Source organism: Passer domesticus, chromosome 9, assembly GCF_036417665.1.
Source record: "Passer domesticus isolate bPasDom1 chromosome 9, bPasDom1.hap1, whole genome shotgun sequence".
NCBI classification, from domain to species: Eukaryota; Metazoa; Chordata; class Aves; order Passeriformes; family Passeridae; genus Passer; species Passer domesticus.
In genome coordinates this window covers 37,226,193-37,247,112 of record NC_087482.1, presented here as the reverse complement: position 1 = coordinate 37,247,112, position 20,920 = coordinate 37,226,193, and the positions used below count along the sequence as shown (strand labels likewise).

Below are 20,920 nucleotides of genomic sequence, written 5' to 3'. Positions count from 1 at the left end.
GAAAGACTCTTTCACAAAATATTGTCAACTATGTGATACTTCAATAATGCTCATGGCATTTTTGGAAAAACTGTAAGTGCTTCTACATCCGTGGGGCTACTTAAACATTAATTTCAGCCGTACTGGAATTAACTGATGGTAGTGAACAGGTATTTCCTCTAAACAGTTCTAGCACAACCAAACTTTATTCTTGCACTGATGAAAACGTGTTATAAACACTAAGCTTCCAGTACAACTAGCTAATGAAGTGTTAATGATTAATACAATGTTACATACAATGTGAAATTTTTACAAACCAAGACCAACTACACAAACATTTACAAGGACTATAAAGTAACCACAAGATGCTTACTGTTGAAGAAGCTTTCTTCATATATACTCTATCGTTGCAAATCAAGGGTTGACTTTTTCACTTCACCATCCTCTCAAACACTAACTCAATGTGAATTCAAGACCGTGTTGCATGTGCATTTTTAAAAGGGAAAATCAAGCCAGCTGTTAGTTTCACAGCATCTTAACACAACCAAAAGATAACGTTCTGCCAGTGTTACACATTTGAAGATTAAAGTCCTTTAGGATCTGCTCCAACTTTCTGTGTAATCAAACCACAGAACACCACTAAACATTCCTTCTAGCATGAGCTCCTGACTAAAGTCTCCTCATGATACCACGATTTTTTCTTAGGGCTCCTAAGTTATAGAAACTATCATCTTAATCCAGCAAAGTGATGCCTGAGGGTTCTCTACCCCAAGAAAAATGCCTTCTCATACTGTCTAACTTTGCTTGTCACAAAATCTTCCAACTCCAAGAAGCTTCTAGTCACTTTTTGCATGAACAGTTTGGAAACTAATCCTCCTTCTTAATCCTCCTTGGGCAAGAAGATAAAGACAGCTATTCTAAGTCTGATAGAGGTCCACCTACACAGAAACCCTAGCTGCAGCAGCAGACAATAATAGATGCCTAAGAAGTAGACGAAGGGCAGACAAGCATACTGCAATCCTTCCCTTACACATCGTGCCAGCTTTGAGCTTTCCCAAATCACAGATTGCAGCCACGTGTAATCCTTTGGATGGATACATTAAGTGGTCTGAGCTTCTTCAGTCAGAAATACTTAATTTTCCTAGTAGCTCTCTGATCTCATCCCAATTTGTCAACACCCTACTTTTTTAGCCACCTGACCTGGATAAGCATCTCTTTTGACAGGACCTGACCTGGACAGGCCACTCCTTTGGCTGACACTGCACTCAAATGTTATTTTACCCAGTCTGAACCCACCAGTTCCCCACTTACCCACAAGAATCCCTTGATCTTCCAGCTGCCACAGTTACATTTGCATCAGTGACTTAAATGTTCTTTCAATTAGGGAAAAAAAACCTAGTTACGAAAAAATATCCCAGTCTCTTAGAGTATATCCAAAGAGCCTAGACAGGTTTACAGCTGTAATAAAAACCCTGCTAGGAAAGCAGGGCTCACTGAAGTTAGCCATCCAACTGGCTCTGCTGAGCAAATTCTCTGTTTCTATGATAATCTACATAAATCTAAGCCCATCACTCTACATAAAAACAAATTTGCTTGCATGAGTTCAAGAAGCCAATTGTTGCCCAATATACAGATGAATACGTGGAGCACAGAGAAACATCTTCAGCACCCGGGAAATTCCAAGCACAGATTTCCCATTTCTGCTTAATTGAGATCCAAGAGACAATTTTTAAGCTGGTTAACATTAACTAAACTGATTTAAAAAGAACTGTCAGCTAAGGCTTTGAAAAAAATAGTTAAGCTATTGTAGAATTAAAGTCACAGCCCCTATCATGATTTAATAAGTAGCTAAAAGACAGGTGTTTTCCTGTCAGATGTGGGTTATCAGTGAGATCTGCCAAGAACTTATTCTGCAATCTGCACTGTTCAGTATGTTCACATAAGATCTGAGAAGAGGAATTTGTCTATAACTGGCAAATTTTATTATTTAAAAAATAGTAATCACAATCAAATTCAGAAAAGACTGTAAAAAGAGAACTCATGCACTGCAAAGTAACTACACAATATCTTAGAATGTCAATAAATACCAAAACCAACAAAAAATATTCTAAGTACATAAACACAACAGGATCAAAACTAGCTGTTATCAGTCAGAAAAACTTTGAAAACTTCACAGTTCAGTATTGAATATCAAGCAAAAAGGCAAATACAGCCTGTGGGGTAATTAGGAAAGAAAACACGTATCCCCATTATGCTGTCAAATGCTGAAGGCAGTTCTGATTCCCACATCTGAAAAAGGAGACAATAACAAAAGGGACAACAAAGATGACCAAAAGCATGGAGCAGCTTCCATATAAGGAGTGAGAGCAGAACAGGACTTTGGACAGACAAAGAAACAACCACGGGGTAGATAAGGAAAAGTCAAGAGGTCTGAAACATGCCAGTGTCAAGATGAAAAACATGGAATTATCGATGGAGTCACACTACCATATTTTACAATGCAGAAACAAGAGAGCACTCACCAAAGTTACAGACAACTTTCCTAAGTCAGCTCAGGGACATTGTCACTGGATGTAGAATATTTCAAATAACACTTAAAATGCATAATTAAGTTGTAGAGCTCACTGCTGTAGGATGTCATGGAGACCAGAAACATAAACAAGTGAGAAGAGGGATTATATAAATTAATGGAGAATAGATACAGTCAAGATCACATGATGAGATACAACTCCTCATGCCAAGCAGGGCCCTAAACTGATGATGGTTATAAGCTGGGAGGTAAATGGAGGGGGGGGGGGAGAATAGAAAAAAACCCCAAAAACCCTAAAACAAACCAAACCACGTTATACATGCCCTGTTTCTTACAATCCTCATTAAGCATCTCCTTCTGGATCTTGTCAAAGGCAGGACACTGAGCTACACAGAGCTTTGCAATTTGCCCCAGGATGATATTCTAGTTAAACTTCTATTTTATGGTACATTTATAGACTTTATTTATTTTTAAATATTAAGAATGTACTCCAGCCCTGCCTAATCACATATTTAGAAGGCTGGAAGCCTAACTTCCCTGGCTGTTTCTGAAGGCACTATCTCTCATGTTAACATTCAGATACCATCTAACTGAATCCTGACAGTGCAACGCAAAAGTTAATGCACACCATGGGAAAGCAAACCCAGGGCCAGAGCCACAGAGCACAGAAGGGGCAAATCCGAGTTAAGTGCACCCACAGTCCCTCTTTCAGGCACAGCTCTTCCCTCTCTGCCAGCATTTGATGGAAACTCCTCACTCAGAGGGAACACAGCGGGTCCGTGTGTGCCGTCGGAACAGCCAAGCCTTGGGCAGCGCCCAGCAGAACCACGAGTGCTAAAAGTAGGTCAGGACCATCCGTTCTAACCAGGCAGAAAGGAAAGCTGGAGCACACCAGACTGTTTGGCCAGGTATTACAGAAAACCTTCATCTGGGATTTCATCACTACTTCAAACAGATGTGATTCATATTTTACCGGCCTCCACCTCAAACAAGGCACACCTTCCCAACCACACTGCCCTCCCTGTCATTAGGGGCACCTCTCCCAGCCTCAGCCAGGATCCTCCTGTTCTCAGCTTTGGCTCCACCAGCTACAAAAGCCAGAATCCTGCTCTGCCATAGCTGTTTTGTGCCAATTTTTATAAAACAGAAATGCCCAGCTGCTTCATCCAGAAACAGCCAGGACAGCACATGATCTCAATGTAATCACTTCTGCCTTAGAGTCTATTTTCCTTGGCAGGATGCCCTGCAGAAAGGAGAGAGAAGATCTCTGCAAACAGCACATGCTTCCCAGAGGACAGGACTGTGACCCCTAACCAAGCTCTCACAGAGGCAAAGGCCACACCTCCAAGGCAAGTTCTTTTGCATCCAGCCTGGCCTTGGAGTAACTCAGCAAGAGAGGAGAGAAGCTTCAAACATCCTATGAAACTCTTGTGAAACAGCACCAGTCCTACACTTTCACTCCTAGAGGAAACCCCACGGTCTCCATGCCAGCATCAGCCCTGCAGGTTTGCACAGTGGAAGGGAGAACAGAGGCTGACCACAGAAGGAGTTCATGCCAGCAGTGGTACAAACCACAGGCAGACACACAAGGACCACATCCCGAGCTCCACCATCCAGTTGTCAAGGGCAAATGAGAAATGTTAAGCACTGCAGCCTGTCTTGAATAAATAATTTTGCTTTGCGGACATTGAGCAGTGCAGGGTGCTCTGTTCTGTTAAAGATATTTTCTTGACACCCTTAAGTCTCAGATTTAGTACCACAATAGATCTATAAAGAACTAACGTGCCCTGGGTGGACAGGAAGAATTCTTCTTGGTGTTTTCCTTAATTTCAAATAAAACTCACTTTTCTGCCCTCCTCTCATCTTCTGGAGAGCCATACATCCTGACAGCAATTTGACAGTCTTCCCCTCTCACTCCAAGAGTGTCAGCAGTTCTGGCTGCAGCCATGAATACAGGCAGTAACATGCAAATTCATTTAATGCAATGCAGCCACATGAGTAGTACCTATCCCCTCCCACCCAGAAGAGACAGCAGAATAAACAGAACTCCAAATCACTACCACAATCTGCTTGTGGTTTGCCTTCAAACCAAGATGAGGTATATTCTACCTTGTATTACTCAAGTTATGCTAAAGCATTATCAGAAATGACGCTTTGATCAATTATCTGCCATGAATTAGTGCCTCAGCCTGGAAGGTTCTCAGTCATCAGCTGTGAACTACTAGGCTCAAATAGTCTGGCAATTAGGTTACACAGGTCTGTTAGATAATGATCCAAACTGAGGTGACCAGACATTTTCTTCCACCAAGGCTTTCATAAAGCCAGTAACAGATAACAACACACCATTCTGTTCAAAAAGCCTGGGGACCTTCCCAAGCTTGGGAAGCTTCACACCTACATAACACATCTAAGAAAGAACAGCTCTCACCACACTAGTGCAGAAGCCTGAACAGGCTGAGTACAGACCTGAGAGCCAGGATCAACTTCACCCCAGTCTCAACAGCTCTGAACAAAGACTGTTCCATGCAGGCTGGATATTCAGTGCCTTCAGATGGAGTCCAGCAAGGAATGGTGGCCCAGGAACCATCCACGAAGGGCACTCAAGGTGCACATGGTTGAGGTGTCACAGGCTGGCAGCAGCCATACAGCCTTATTCTTCTCCTGCACAATCATGCCAGACACTGCCCACACTTGGAAGTTCTTGTTTCGAGGATAAAATTTAGAGCACCAGACTGTATATAGAGAGGGGTGAGAGAACTATTGCTGGGCACAGGCCACGAGGCAATGCTGTCCCTTCCTACCACAGTGGGTCCACAGCCTGGAGGAGTGAAAATAAGCAATGGTAAAATTAAGTGGCAAAGGAAGAAGAAGCTGGGACCCTGCAAAATTTTGTACTTGGAGAAATAAACTGTGTGGAGAAAGAGTTCTCCAGTTATTTTGTTAACATGCAGACATCTAGTCATGTCTTATCCAGAACAAGGAATTGTATAACAAGAAAAAATTCCCAGTAAGAAATTTTATACCTTCAAGTGGCTTTACAAATACGTGTTTCTGTTCACTCAGATTAAGGAGATCCTAACTTTTTCTGGCAAAATATTTGAGCTCCTGGTTCAGGGCTGAGAAAACTTCTTTGGTGCTGTCCTAGAGGCACAAAGGTTCAGAACCAGCTACCTGCTCATGCGAGCTATGAATTTTAAAGACTTTTTGGTTGAGACTGTTCTTCATCTGGTTTGCTACCCTCCCACCTGCACAGTCTGACAGTCACTGGCTGAGCAGGACTGACTGGCTCATCCTTCCCCCTTTCAGAGAAGCCCAGACCTTCACCCTAGGGCTGCAGAGATGCACTAAACAGGTCTGCTGTGCCAATCTGAAATGCAAACTGCTATGAGCAGGAATTTCAGCCAGTATAACTGGCTGACTGTTGGCATTTCAAGACCATGCTGCCTGCCAGGGTCACCCCTGGGCAAAAAAGTGCCCAGGAGACAGGAAAACCAGATTTACAGTAGTTTGTTAGGAACAGCACTGAGTTCTACAGCTGAGTGGCTGCTCCTCTGCAAGAAGGGACAGCTAGACAGACCACAGAGACTGGTAAGGAAACAAGGGAGAAGTATGCCCCACTGTGCTAGAAGGACAAACCATAGCCTGTGGTCATCACAGTTCTGTTTGCAGACTGTCCCAGTTCCAGGCAGTCCTCCTCTGTCATTTTAAGCTGTGTACTCCACAGACATGGCAGGGACTGTGCCTTCCTCTGGGAAAGGAAACAGTTTACTCTGCCATGCACAGATAACTAATCAAAACCCCACAAAAGTGTGGCTCAGACAGCACTTTTCAGACTTATACATGGACCAAACTGAGCAATCAGCCACCCAATGTCAACCCAGGAGTCCATGGTGGGGCTGACACAAATTCAGCCTCAAAAAAAAGTTCTAGTTTAAATCTTCTCAGGGCTTAGTGGGAAATGAACTAGTTAAAATCATGGATCAGCTAGGAATAGAAAAGATCATAGTGGCTAAAAATGGGTTCAAACTAAAACTAATCTGGACAGACTATCTGGAGAATGGCAGACAGGTCCAGCACACACAGGAGCAAGCTGAGAGTCACTGCTTTAGCCAAGCTCCTGATGAAAACAATAATTGAGAATGTGAGAACAAATCAGGAAAGATACTCTGTAAATGGGGTAACAACTGAGCACACTGCTACTCTGCATGACTGAGACAGTGTTTGGGATAGAAACTTCTTCCTGCATCAAAGTTGACTAAATCAAGATAAAGGGGGATAACAATCAACAGGAAAGGAACTTCAGTCCCCTGCACCTGGATTCTCTCTCAGCCCCAGGTCTGTCTGTATTCCCCACAGCTGCAATCTGAGCATGCAACTCCTCAGCCACTCCATGGAGTAATGCTCACTCCAGAACATGATATGCACACAAGACTGTTTCTGTATCCTTGGAGAGAGGCTACAGCTTCCCAAAACACACCAACTCAGTTTTCAGTCCTAAGAGCCTGCCTCCAAGAATACACAGCACCGTGGTTCTGCTACTGCTCAGCTCTGCATAGCTGCTCCCCAGGGATCACAGCAGCAAAGATAGTCAACAAAAAGTTTTAAACCTCCCATCCCCAAAACTCAAAACAGCAGAGACCATGTCTCTAGAGACAAAATAACAGATAGCCTGACGTTGTTCTTTTCCTTCTGAAATTAAAAGTTCAAAGGAACAACTAGGGCTTTCTGTACTGTGCCCTCTGCACATTTGGGTAAGCATCTAAAACTAACTGCAAGAGCTGGCTTTCAAGGGTGAAGCATCTAGAAGTGAGCCCTGTTTCTGAGTTATTTTTAAATGTTTAGACAGGACCTAAAATAGGACCAGTGTTTTGAGTACTTCTGAAGAGTATGAACCTCACGTAGGCCATGACATTTTTAGTTTGAAAAAGCTTTGGAACAGAGGTTTTACTGTTCACGCATCAGCTTATCAACCATTTTAGCTTAAATTAAGTTGGAGTCCATTACGATGCAAGAAACACCCTTTCAAAGGAGGGAAATTAACAGAAGTAAGATGTAGGCTATCAGCAGTAAGGCAGTCTCTGCATCTCACTAAAACCTACTATTCCATAATAGCAGGAATAGCATTTGCCACAGAGAAAAGGGGAAAGTCAGCTTCTCAGCTTACAATATTATCCTCACACCACTTTTCCTGCCTGTGTAGTTTCTAGACATACACTCTCCACCTCTCTAAATTCAAGTCAACAGCCTGCAGACTCCAGCAGCCCAAGGCAGTGCCTTCAGCAAGCAAGAGGTGCATGCTGTACATCACAAGCAGCACAGAACCAACCTAGAACACAAGCTGTGCCAGTCTCTTTTTTTACCGGTTTTATTAGCATCCCCCTCCCACCCCATGCTGACAAACCAGGCTGCACTTGTCTGGCTCTGGCCTGAAACATCAGACTGAAGCAAACCCACAGTAGCACTTCACCTCTCTGAATACTCTCCCAGGCTTCAACAATGAGCAGCTCAGGGACTTCTGGGGATAAAGGTGGTTTCTATGCATTTAGTAACCTTCAATAGCTCCTTCTTCTACAGACTTGCCCCATGGCCTCGCATACACTCAGATATTTGCCATTCACAACATCCTGTGGTTGTGCTTCCCAGGTTAACTACACACATCAAGGACTAAGTTGTTCCTTGGTTTTAAGCTTACTCCATGCAACACCTGTTCATACTTCTAATGGAAAAGGAAAAAAAAACAGGCTGCTCACCCTCTAAACTTTCCAGCTGATTCAGAAACTGAAGATAACTGTCATTTATTGTTTTTCAGGTGGAAGAATCCAAACTTATTCTGTCGTGCTTTGTATGGAAGGTAACACTTACCTCTGTTCACTACTGCTGCTGTTCCATTTCTAAAAACTGAAGATACCTCTATCAAGATGGCAATGGTTTACCTAAAGCTGTAGAAAACTCAACTTCCATAAGAACTGGAGGAACTACTGTGATGGTTATCAAATACAGCAGGGATTCCCCACTTCTACAGTGAATTGCCCAGCTGGTAGCTCACTTTTAAAATATTCAGCCTAACTCCTTAAACTGAATTTGTTCAAAGCAAGTTTACTTTCAAGCCACAGCATTCAGCTGCACCCTTCTTCTACCAGAACAGGGTGCATTTTTAAAAAACTTTATCTCCCTGTTAGTTCTTTTGAATTACAAATTATCTTATGGGTGAATCAGCCTGCCCTGATGAAGGGTAGATCCCTCACAAGATCATGTGAGAGCTTTACTCTGTCATACATTCTCCATGGACATTTAAATCCAGCAGTTTTTCCTCAAGTATGGGCAGAGTATTTATAGATTTCCTGATGCTACACAGAACAATATTGTTACCAGACCTTGTTTTCCTGCAGAGTCATATAAGAATATTTGGGTTTGGAGACTGTTTGTATCATGATTCCCAAAAATCCTGAGTGATTTCTTTCACAAATGCACTAATTGCTTCCCACATTCTTTATGAGATATAGAACTTTGTTAATAATACATGCTTAGCTGACTAAGTAACCTAAACCTTCCTGTCAGGCTGAAATAACTTTCCTGGCTTTACCCTGTCCTTTGCCAGTTTTACTATTAAGAGTCAAATAAGTGTTTTTTAAAGATGCAGAAATGTAGAAGTGTAACTGGAATTAAGAAAGATAAAGAAGGACATTAAAACCCAACAGAACAATACATTACCTAGAGTTACAATACTCAGTGCTAACAGCTTCTTAAAAATATAAACCTACCCCACAGTTTAGAGTTTTGAACCACACTCTAAGGGTTAGAAGGAACACCTCACCCCACAAATGGCCCATAACTCATCCTGATATCAACAAAGAACCCTTCTCCTAGGGTTCTATGAGCACCTGAGATGTTCTCAGAGGCAAAGGTGAATGTTTCTCCTGAAGAATTCTTGCCTTGCACACAGCAGAGCAGTTGTGCGTTTATCTTTACTCTTAAAAACTAGTGGTACACACAAAATAGGGCAGAAAATCAGTCCCTGAACTGCTTAAAAGGGAGGGGAGGGAAGAGGAGGGAACAAATAACACTCTCCTAGGTAACACCAAGTCGCTACTCCGGCTGCACAGGAATGAAGTGGAGCACGACTCAGATAATAACCGTAACTCACATTTCAGAAGTTAGTTTGTTCAGACATGATCTTTCACACTTCAAGGTACTAAAAAGCATGTCCTCTAGTGCACTTCTGCTGGAGCACTTTTTCAATAGGATCTGGACAGAATCACCTCAGTATCTCAAAGAATACAACATACAAACCTCTGGCCTCCTTACGATCTTGTATTTTTTTTATGTACCCTGAAAGCATGGATCCAGAAGAGACTGGCCTGAATTCAAGTAATCTCAAGTACTTACTCACTCCCTATTTCAAACTGCTTTGATTTAATGGTTTTACTGGAAACACCCAGAGCAATGCGAAGCTGAGGCAACCAGACTCTCCAACGTTTGTACATTTGTTATACGTATTCAGGATTTATTCTTGGATGCCCCAGATTGAAATAGATTTTCTGAAAACTTGCTCTTTATTACCGAAGAGTTCCATCCAGGTCCACTACCAAACTTTCAGGTTGCACCCCAGAGAGGTCTGGGCTGAGGGTTGCTGTCTCATTCTGTTCATTGTTTTTATTTCTGCTGATTTCATTTCTCCTGATGTTAGAGCAGCAAATCCAACAGGCAGACATCCTTCTGATGAAGGGCTCCCGTACTCCCAGTGCTCTAACGTGATACTCATCTCTCCAGTGCAAAAGTCAGTGACTCATCTACATCAGCTCCTAATATCCAGGTGCCAGGGTTTCACTTCCCAGACAGAAGTTCATGCAGATTTGCAGATCTCCAGCAATTCATTCAGTCTGGGATCTCTGGTCTACCACCCTACATTTGATATTCAAATTCCCATATTCAAATTGCATGTATTCACCTACAGAGTGCTTCGTCAGGCAAACTGACAGCAGAGTTGTAACTAGCCTGTTTAATAGGAAGCAGCCTGAAAGAATTCAGTTTCAGGGAGACATTTCTTCAAGGGTCTATAGCTGTCAACACCACAAAGCTCAGCCAGCTCATCACACTGCATGGTGATTGACAGACAGAGATGAACATCACTCCTGCTCCAGGAGTCTGTCTTCAGATTTGGCAACACTCACTGGCCCATTTCTACTTATAGATCACCATCAGAAACTCACGGTTTTGTTTTGGTTTTTTTGGTTTGTTTCTGTCTGTAGGTTAAATTAACTCCCTTCTACAGAAAATTCAAAGTTTAAAAGTTAGTTTTTATATTTCAAGTGCAGCACCAGAGGTGCCAAGAAGACTTGCAAAAGGTGTACAGTGGCCTGGCTTTGGTAGCATTGCAACCCACAATTCCCAATCACTCTCTCAAGAAAGTTGGGGTGACAAAGGAAAAAATGACAAGCAAATAGGCAGCCTCTGGAGTAAATACATGTGCTTACAGCAGAACTCTACAGAACAGAGCTTCTGTTGAAGAGATGTTCTTTATCCTTCACAGGATTTCCCTGCATAAAGAGAACGTTCTCTTTGCAAAGGGAACAAGTGAACACTGCCACAGACAGCCACTCACTCTTTCCAGTAGACCACGTGCCTGGAGAACTCGTCCAACTGATCACAGGTGGTGCAGTTGGTCAGGTGGGTTTGTCACGCAGCAGCATCCAGAGGCTGCCCAGCATGACAGGGGCCGCACACACGGAGATGATCAGGAGCACGGAGGAGCCCAGCGGGCTGCAGCTGTCCATGGGCATCCCAGTGCTGGCTCCCGGCACATTTTGCTTACCATCTGGACTCCTGGGAACGTTGAGACACCTTCATTTCTCTTATTGAGGAGTGTGCCTCAAGCTGGAAAAAACAACAGAGCATGAAATGCAAAGACTATTTTTCCAATAAATTAAATCTGTTGCACTTGACTCCCGCTGTGGTTCCCTTCCTCCGAGAAGGCATGGTCTGCCCAGCTGCACAAAGTCCAGGCAGCCCTGGGAAAACAATGGGATCTTTTTCTTGCCAGAACCAGCCTTCCTGTTCACCCTTCTAACCATGGCATGGAGGACACCCCCAGTGCGTCTGCGGAGGAGAAGAGTCTGTTGGCATAGCAACTGCACACGCTAACTCTCTGCTAATGAACAGGGATAAAATGTTTTGTTCTCATTAGGAAAAATACAGACACATTCCTGATTGGTGAGTAATGTCTCTGCCTCTGGGAGATTAGCTCAGAACTGTGCAGCCTGAAACAGCCTCAATTCAGCCCACTGCAGCGCTTCCCTTGAACAGCCACTCTCCAAGGACCCCACATCTCTCAAGGGAAAGCCCACAGAGCTTTCTGCAGCACGTTGCCTTTGGGCCTGAGACAGCTCAAGGCGAGAATAATGAGAAGAGGCTAGACAGGAGCAAACCGGAACAGGCACAATGGGAACACACCCCCGGTCCCTGCAGGGAGCCAGCTCTCGCTGTGCCTTCGCTGCACCTGGGTCCCAGGCTACCTCGCAGCCAGCGAGAGTTTCTCTTTGTGCATCCGCTGCAGGTCTGCCTTGCACAGGGCTCAGATCCGCCTGGGACCCCAGCTCCCACTCCAGCCACATTCCCCAGTGCTGGGGGAATAAATGGACAGAGCAAAGAGCTGCAGAACACTCACAGCACAGCTCGGCGACCATTATTAGCTGCAGAAAAGACAACAAGGGCTCCTGCCTACCAATCTTAGGATTTTGGCATTAACAACCAACAGGATCCACAACGAGTCTGGTATTTGCAGAATATTTGCACCCTGTCGTTTTATCACTATGGTCTGTATATCTGGCTGCCAACCCAAGCTACACAAAGCCTCTGCCCACACAGGCAATGCTGCTTCCCAAACCCTCTCCCTTTCAGATCCTCCTGCCACAGGAGTCAGCACAGCAAGTGGGAGGATCACAGTACTTCACTCTTTGCAAAGAAGATCGGGGGCAGATGCAAAGCCAGACACCCAATGCACAAGCAAAAATCCAGTCTCTAACCACACCTTTGCTGGGCTTTTGGCATACCCCGGTCTGTACAGCACAAACACAGCCCAGCAGAATCAAACTGTGTAACTGCACTCTGAGCCCACAGCTCATCTCTGCTTTATGCTGCTACTGGGTCCCATTTGCTCACATCAGTTCACCTTGCCTTGAATTCAAAAGCTGTTGAGAATAGGGACTGCACACCTTAGACCTCAGCGGGGACTTTCTAGGGGCTGAGCAGGTACACAAACTCCCTTCTCCCTCTGGTGGGAGATAGGTGTTGGCCGGGATTCGTACCTCACACAGATACAGCTCCACAGCAAACTGGGATGTGGCAAAGCTCTCCTGCTCTCCCACACCCCTGCACTGCTGATGGAGAAAGAGTGGGATTTAAGCTCACAGGTAGCCTCAGGCTGAGCTCTGAGCACTCCCTAACTCCCTTACCCAGCCTCAGACTTTCACCTGACCCTTTCCTGCTCCTCAGGACTTCAAACACCTCAACTCAGCAGCTCAAAGTGATGCAGGAGGAGAAGGCAGAGTCAGCATCGGGAAGAAAGGACTCTGCTGCCTTGTGCCTTTGCGAAACGTGCATGTGCAGCAGGGAACCCAGCGCTGCTGCTCCCCCTCAGCCACAACACCCGTGTGTTAACCTGCACTGCGATCTGCCCATAGCACTGCTCGGGCTTCATTTCTACCTCACGTCCTTCCAGCTGAGAATTCTGTTATTTCAGTCCCTAGGCAGGCACCCTGCTGCCTGCAAAGCCATCTCTCTTTGCCTAAAGGAGAGAAATAACCCAGGCTCTTGCCCGGCAGCGACAGACCCCGGCCTTGGCTGGCAGCCCCTGCCCAGCCTGCCGTGGAGCGCAGACCAACACAAGGCCAGAGGGGCCGGGGTGCTGTTTTCCAGCCTCCAGGCATTTCACTTGTTCCAGGCGATCCCTCCCCCAGCCCTCAGAAAGGAAAAGCCGTGGGAATGGAGCTCAACACCCCCATGTAGGCTCACCCCCGGGCGGTGAGGAGCTTAACTCCCTGCGCGCCGGCGGGCAGCCCCTCGGCACACGGGGACAGGCCGGGAATGGCCCGTCCTGCTCTCTGCACTGGCCCCACAGCCCCCAGTGCTGTGCCAGCAGTGAAGGGACAGACCTGCCACTCGTCCACCACAGTCCCTCTCACTTTCCCAGGACGCTCGTCATTCCTGCAGCTCTGCTTTGCAGTGTTTCCATCCTCCACCAGCACGCAGCCAGCAAAGCCACAAGAGGAAAGCCCTTTATTCAAGTTTCCACTCTCCCAGCAGGTCCCGGAGGCTGCCCCACTTAACAAAAAGTTATCTTTGCCCTGTCACCAAGGCACTTTTCCTCCCTTTTGCCCACACGCCGCGGTACAAAGCCGCCCTCGTGGGCGCGGAGCCTGCGGTCAGCCATCAGCCAGCATGTCAGGAGTTAAGTTCGCATTTCCATTCTCCTGACCTGCACCAACGCTGGCTGAATATCGAGCTATTCTTTGCAGCTTGATAAAGCATGAGAAAGCTAAAGGCCTCACACACTCCTCTTTTCACAGCTTGGCCTGCTGCCCACAAGCTGTCACTCCCTGGCACCCAGGGCAAAGAGAGAGAGGAGGCCAAACTGCAGCCAGCTGCAATGAATCACTCGCTCCCCGTCCCTCCTCCCCAGGGACCCCGGTCCCTCCTTCCGGCAAGGGGATAATGCCTGCCTGGCTGCGCTGCCTTCTTCCACAGAAAAAGCCATCCTGGGCCGGGGGGGAGCTCCTATTGCAAAAAGCTGCTGCCACAAAAAAGCGCAGAGCAGCTCCCAGCAAGGCTGAAGAAGGAGGATTTCTGCTCAGCAGCTGGATGGGAGCGCACGGCTGCAAGTGTTCAGCACAAACACCACTTAAAAAATCTGAAGTTGGTCATTTGTCTAAATTGCAGGAAATTCTGGAGGAAGGCTCAGGCACAGAATCTGATTTGAAGGAGACTCTTTATGCCCCACTCATGCAATATTTATTTTGGGGACTGATTTCCATTCAGTCCCTTCCTGGCTGCCCTTTTCCTTCTCGCTATCCCCAGCCCAATTACCAGGTTTCAGCCAAGCTCTCTCAACCACCACCACCATCCCCTCAAGTTTATTTTGATGGGTTCCATCACACAAACTGCTTACACACATTACAGTTCGTTCTTCATTTTTAACACAAAACAGCAGAGGGAAATGTCCAGATCTCAGGGTCACTGGCATCCCAGACAAAAAGTGTAGCCAAGAAGGCACAGGAAGACCAAGGTCATCACATGCATTTCTTGCACTATAGACCCACATTTGGACAGCAATGCTTTCAAAAGGTAAAGATGTGCAAGCCTTTCCAAGGTCAAGATGTCAGCTGTTTGCTTTCTGAGAAAGGGGATATTCTTCAGTGAAACACATGCAAACTCAGCCCCTCTCCACCAGCCAAAGCATGAACTGAACAGTGGCACATGGATCCACATGGCACGTGGATACCTCCATCCACTTGTTTCTGTCTCCTGCAAAGAATAACTTGGCTGCACAGTAGCCAGTCCCTGCTCAATAGCTCATCTCTCCCGCTACAGAGAAAGGAGCTGCAAACTGCAGTTTTGTTGGGTAGAGGGTTTAACCCCAAGCCCTGCAAAAGCAAATTCTCAGTACCTGCAGGGCAAGAAGAGAGGTTGCTTTCCCCACAGCATGTGCTACCATGTCCAGCATCCCTCTTCTCCCACTAGCACTATCCCAGTGCCTCATATTCCTAACAGGATATATTACTCATATCCATACCCATTCTCTCTGCCTTCCTTCCCTACCCAAGGCAGCCTTTTAGGCTCCAAATTCAGCATACCTGTCTGGTAGTGTGCTTCAAATTCAGCCAGTGTGAGGGCAGGATTAAATAAATTCCTCTTATCTCTTCCTGCACTTGCAGGGTGATGAGGGAAGGAAGAGCCGCACAGCTCCCACCTGCCAGACAATGTGTATTCAAACAGTGAGAAACTCATCAACTTTGTTTGGATCACAGAGGTGATCCACAAAGGGTTTCTTTTATTATTGTTGTTGTTTGGGCTTTTGGGGTGTTTGTTTTTACAAAATCTGAAACAGCGCAAAACAAAACCATGAAAATAAACTTTTTTTTTTAAAGAGAAATGGAAGGACCTTCACTATTCCTAAAGCCACCTTCATCACAAACTAAAACAAGTCTTTAAAACACTCTTTCAGGGGCACAGGCTGTCAAGAATCACAAATAATCACAGTCAATGCCACTTTATCACATTCTCTGCCAGATGACACACGATGTACGGATTTCCCCTTACGACACTTTTATAGCACTTTGTAAGGTTTCTCCTGCACTCCTGTACATCTACAGCAGTAAGTGTCTCCTTCTCAACACCTGCAGCTACAAAATGAGTACATTGAAAAGGTTATTACACTGAGCACCCATAAATTAGCAAGCTATGGAACTTGGGTTACCCCCTGTGCAAATGAAACACAAAATACTCCCTAACCATGCTCACACACACTGCTCTGCTGTGGGAACGCCACTTGTCCAGCATTGCCCCCCTCCTCTGACAGAAGGATCTCTAAATGCAAAGCTTAATAGAAACAGTTAATATCCTGAGTGTGGCTCTGAGCCATCTGAGCTCTCTGTGTAATATAATCAGGTTCATAATGCCCAGAATAGCACTCTGGAGTCCTAGCACAGACTAAGACCTCACTGTATTAAGTGTTGTGTGGATAGTTGCAGTGGTGCAGTTTTCTCTTCTGTAAAATTACTGAGTGCCATATACAGGAACCAACCATAACCCATATTTTACAGAAGTTGGGACACAGGAGAGCAATGTACACTTTTCAAATGTCTTTTTTTGGCAGCTAAATCAAGTTAGTATTTTCACAGACACACGGAGGGAGGGAGGGAAGGGAACACTGAGGTTACTCTCTCTCCAGAGCAGACAGGCAAAAGCCTAGTTCAGCCAAAGCTCACTGAGGCTCTTTATGTTCCTGTTCAGTGACAGAGGTCACTTGTCGAAGCCTGAACCAGATCTGGTACAGGGCTGCCTGCTAAGCATGCTGGCAAAAGGATCTGAGCTATACCCTCCTCTGCAGTTGTTTGTGTTTCTTCAGGAACACCAAAGACCTGGAGTCTGTCCCAACACTGCTTGCACTGCCTTTGCTAAAAACATGCCTTTTAGCTCCAAAGTAAAATTTGTCTTGAATTCTTTGTGCTCTGAAGAAAGAAATCCCATACACAGGATCCACGAAGAAAGTAATTGCATGTGTTTGCCAAAACACTTCACTTAGGAAAATTCTAATTTTCAGCACAGATTCCAGGATACTTTCCTACCATAAATACGGGTTAGATCCATGTTTGAGCTGATTACCCTTTGATGCTCTTTAGGTTCACATTGCACAGCAGGTGCTGCTCATACTTCCAAAGCATCCAGAAGTCACAGCTCTTCAATTCATTGATTTTTATGAAGCACCAGGTCATGCTTTCTGGCCTTCAGCTGATCACAGTTCATGAGCTTTCTGCACATTTTTGGCTTAGGAGCTGTATGTGTTTGAAGTGAATAGACTAGATGCCTTTTGGCAAGATGCCTGAAGCAAAGGCCTCAAGAGAGAAATCCAGCTTTTCCCAGGCTAATACAAATGGACAGGCATCCCCTTGCTTCAACTTTTATTCCCTATTTGTGAACTGGCTATGAAGAAGGACGTTCTCCTCTCCCCTAAAAAAATCTGTGGTTTTAGCACTGCTTTGCCTTTTTTTCTGCTGTGTGAAGAGGATCCCCATCAGCCCATGCAGTGTCTGACCAGAGTCCATCCTGCCCTGGCAGCATGTTCTCCTGAGCTAAACAGAACAGCTGGGGAGGCAGGAAGACAAACTTCCACAAAGCTGTTTCTTAAACCAGATTTACAGGGATACAGTGAAACAGAGGAAGATTGAACACATTTGTAGCTAACCAGCAAGACTGCCAGGAGAGACCCTGACCTAAAACAGATTTTGAGGGAGAAACACCAAATCCAACAATCACTTGCAGCCCAGCTGGGAGCTGCCACTGCCTCCACTCTGGCTGTACCCCTGCAATGCCATCACAACCACAGTACCCTCCTTCCCACTGAAGGACCTGTTCCTCTAAGAGGAGGTCAGGAGATTTTTGCCAGAACAGGTGAGAAGAGCTTTTCAACTTCTTGGAAAAGATAATGTGTACAGAGGCAACCCAGTGCAGAACTGCAGGGACAGCAAAAATGGAAGTCCCACTGCTGTGATGAACATTGCTGAAGCTGTCAGTGTGGGAAAGAGGAGAAAGTTGGTTGCTGCTTTACCTGTAGTCACTCAGGAGACAAGCCATCAAGATCTACAGAAATCATGAATATCTTCTGAAATAATAAATGCAGTTTCTGGGAGAAGGATTTTTCATAGGGATATTTTTGACTATTGGTTGAATAACTTCTTTGTTGCAGACTACAGGAAAAAAAATACCCTTCTTGCTATTGCTTTGCCATTCAAGACATTGTCATTGTCACCTTTCAGATGTGTAAGCATAAGAGACAGCAGCAGCTGAGCTGTAGTAATTAGGAGGGAGAGATGTGCAGACCTTGTCTCACATCTCTCCTGTTAAGATGCAGTTTACACTTTGGCAGGTTTAACAGTCCCCAGTGAAAATAAGCCATCTGCATCTGCTCCAGCACACCATTCTAATTTCTGAACCCTTCAAGCAGTTCTGGAAAAATCAGCATTGCCTCCCTGCTTTTTTTCAGGCCAAAATGCAGCCACAAAGCCATTAATTCTCTTACAGTAATGCAGGAACACTGGCTCTAGACCTGTTCACAAGGAATCTATTTAAAAAAAAACCCATTTCCCATTTTATTCAGGCATATACTGAGTTCCAAGTTTCACTGCTTTCTGTACTTGCAGCAGGGAAGCCAAGAGGGACGCAAGCAACCCTATTCAATTCTATTCACAAGCACCCTTCCTTGGGAAAGCCAATAACTTTCAGAAGGTCTCTGCAGACTTTGCTCCACTGCTTTGCACACTGGAGAATGGCTGGTTGGTAATCCTCTTTTCACTCAGTGAGCACAGACCCAAAGGTTTTCATTCCTGTGAGCTCAGAAATTTCCATTTCCATTTGAGAGAGACATTTTCCTGGCAGTTCTCAAAAGATGCATTTGTAAAATAGGGAAACAACCTCAAGGAATGCTAAAGCAAAGGAATAAAGCTGTACGTGGACAGCCTTTCTACCTCAGCCAGGAAAGGAAATTCCTTCTCAGCACCAATGCCCCATAAACACAACCTACTCTGCAGCTACCAAATACTTGATCAAAACAAAGTGACCAGCTGACCAACCACCCTACCTTGTACAAACACCAAACATTTTCAGATCACCTGGGGCAACAGCCTTCAAAATCTCAAATGAGAATCCAGAAATGTGCATTTGTGTGTGCATGCAATACAAGCAAAGAAAGGGGGTGCACATCAGATGGCTGCCACACATGAGAGAGGTGAAGGTTTTCTGCTCAACTCACTACAGGAAGACACGCTCACATCAGTGGTTTTTAAACTTGTAGTCCATAAGACTTTTGCTGTCTCCAAAGATAACCTAAAAGCCAAATCCATTGTTGCATCCGTATTGTAAAATGTTTAGAAGTTTGCAAATCCAAAGTGGTTGAAACTTGCTTCTTCCAAGTGCAAAAGATTTAGATGGCCCAAAGCCAAGTTCCAGAAAAAAGCCCTAGTCAGTGACTCAGGAATGCCAGCTCTTAACACCAACCAAATGCATACAAACCCTCTGGTAGGGCAATTCACAGTATCATCTCCGACAAAACCTCATTTAATATTGCAGCTATCATCCACTGCCTTACTTCTGTGCCAGGGAAGCCTGAGTGAGTCTCACTTTGACACCCTCCAAAGGAGTCAGCTGAGTGAGCCACTTCCCAGCCTTGCTTTAGGGGATTCCTGCGTGGTGCTTCTGTAGAGAGGAACAAGGCTTCACACTGCAACAGGCAGGATCCCCTCCATCACTCCCAGCTCCTTAGCAAAGGCATTCCTGAGGTGCACTGTGCCCTAACAAATCAACAAAAGCACTCCAGGTTTCCTGGCAGCTGGAAACTGGAATTCTGCAGTGAAGGCAAACACCTCTCCAGCTAAAGCAAACACAGCCTGGGAGCCCCTGCTGAGCACCACAGCTACTGTCAAAAGAGGGACAGGCAGAAGGTGGGATCATAAGGCATGTGGCTGACAAAGGGCAATCTAACATAAAGACAGAAGATGGTCACAAGCCCAGCCCTGACACAGGCATTTCTCTGTGCAGGCATGTGCTTGCCAAAATGGTTTATCAGAATAAACCCACAAAACTTCATTTTTTAGAGCAATGACCATATTGCCCTGATACAGATGGTACTTTTGCCTTTAAGAACATTTATTTTAGTGTTTAGAAGACCCATGTAAAAGATCCTGCAAAAATACGGAACAAAAATAGCCCAGTCTTAAACAGCTTATAACTTAACTCTAAAATAAACGAAGACAAAGGGAACAGCAGTGATCAGTATGAGCAGCACTCAGCTCAGCAGAACAAGACTACTCCTGTTTCCAGGGGTAAAGGAAAGGCATTTGGGTCTTTTTTTCTTTTTAAACTACATAACAGAAAAAACCTGATGAAAGATTTGAGAGAAGAATTATTAGGTGGGTTGGAATACATTTATGGGCCAACCACCTCTCAAACAGAAACCAAACCAGCATTTTTCAAAAGCAGCACAAGGAAACAACAGAGGGTAATGTTACCAGACAAACAGCAGCAAGAGCCCAGTTTCCAGCACTAATATTTGCTAGATTGTATACAAAAACCTAGATGGGCTGCCTCAGTACCTCATTTTCAGTTGCACTTGGCGAGTAAGGGAAAGGAGAAACCAAGCAGGGCTGAAATAGTGACTGCAAAAGCAAAAGAGCTGCCTGCCTCAAATGCTCTTACAACAGGCACAAGCCCATCAATACCATAAAACATCTCTCATTCAATAAAACAAAGACATCTTCCTCAGATGCACTCTGAGAGCTGGAATAAATACCCAGATTTTACCATCTCCCCCTCCTGATGGTTATGCTCTCCCACAGGGAGTTTCCTGGTAACGCTTTCAGTGCACGGATGGGAGATAGCAGAGGGTAAGTGTGAACAAATTTACTTATGTCAGACCTGATCTGGACTGCAAATCCAAGTCTTCAGCTTCCACGGCATCATTTGGAGCCCCCACTTTGAGACCACTGCAGGCACACTTTCCTTCCCACTCCCTGGAAGAAGCACCAGATACCAGCCCATGGGCAAATACTGCCTTTAGGGTAAACCCTGGTCTACCTACACGAGGTTAATTGAGACACAGAGATGCCAGGCAGCTGACAGGGCACAGCAATGGTGCAAAGCCAG

The 20,920-nt window shown here is 45.2% G+C and overlaps 1 protein-coding gene across 4 annotated transcripts in view; it reads right to left on the bottom strand.

Moving 5' to 3' along the window:
- The window catches only part of PLXNB1 (plexin B1), a 77,077-nt gene that overhangs the window by 44,267 nt on the left and 11,890 nt on the right, over positions 1 to 20,920 (bottom strand). The window contains exon 2 of one of the 4 annotated variants that reach the window (XM_064432770.1): positions 11,112 to 11,383. The gene's annotated coding sequence lies outside the window, so the exon portion shown is untranslated. Of the gene's footprint in view, positions 1 to 11,111; positions 11,593 to 20,920 lie in introns of those variants that run through there. The other 3 variants (XM_064432771.1, XM_064432772.1, XM_064432769.1) reach the window with 3 other exon arrangements.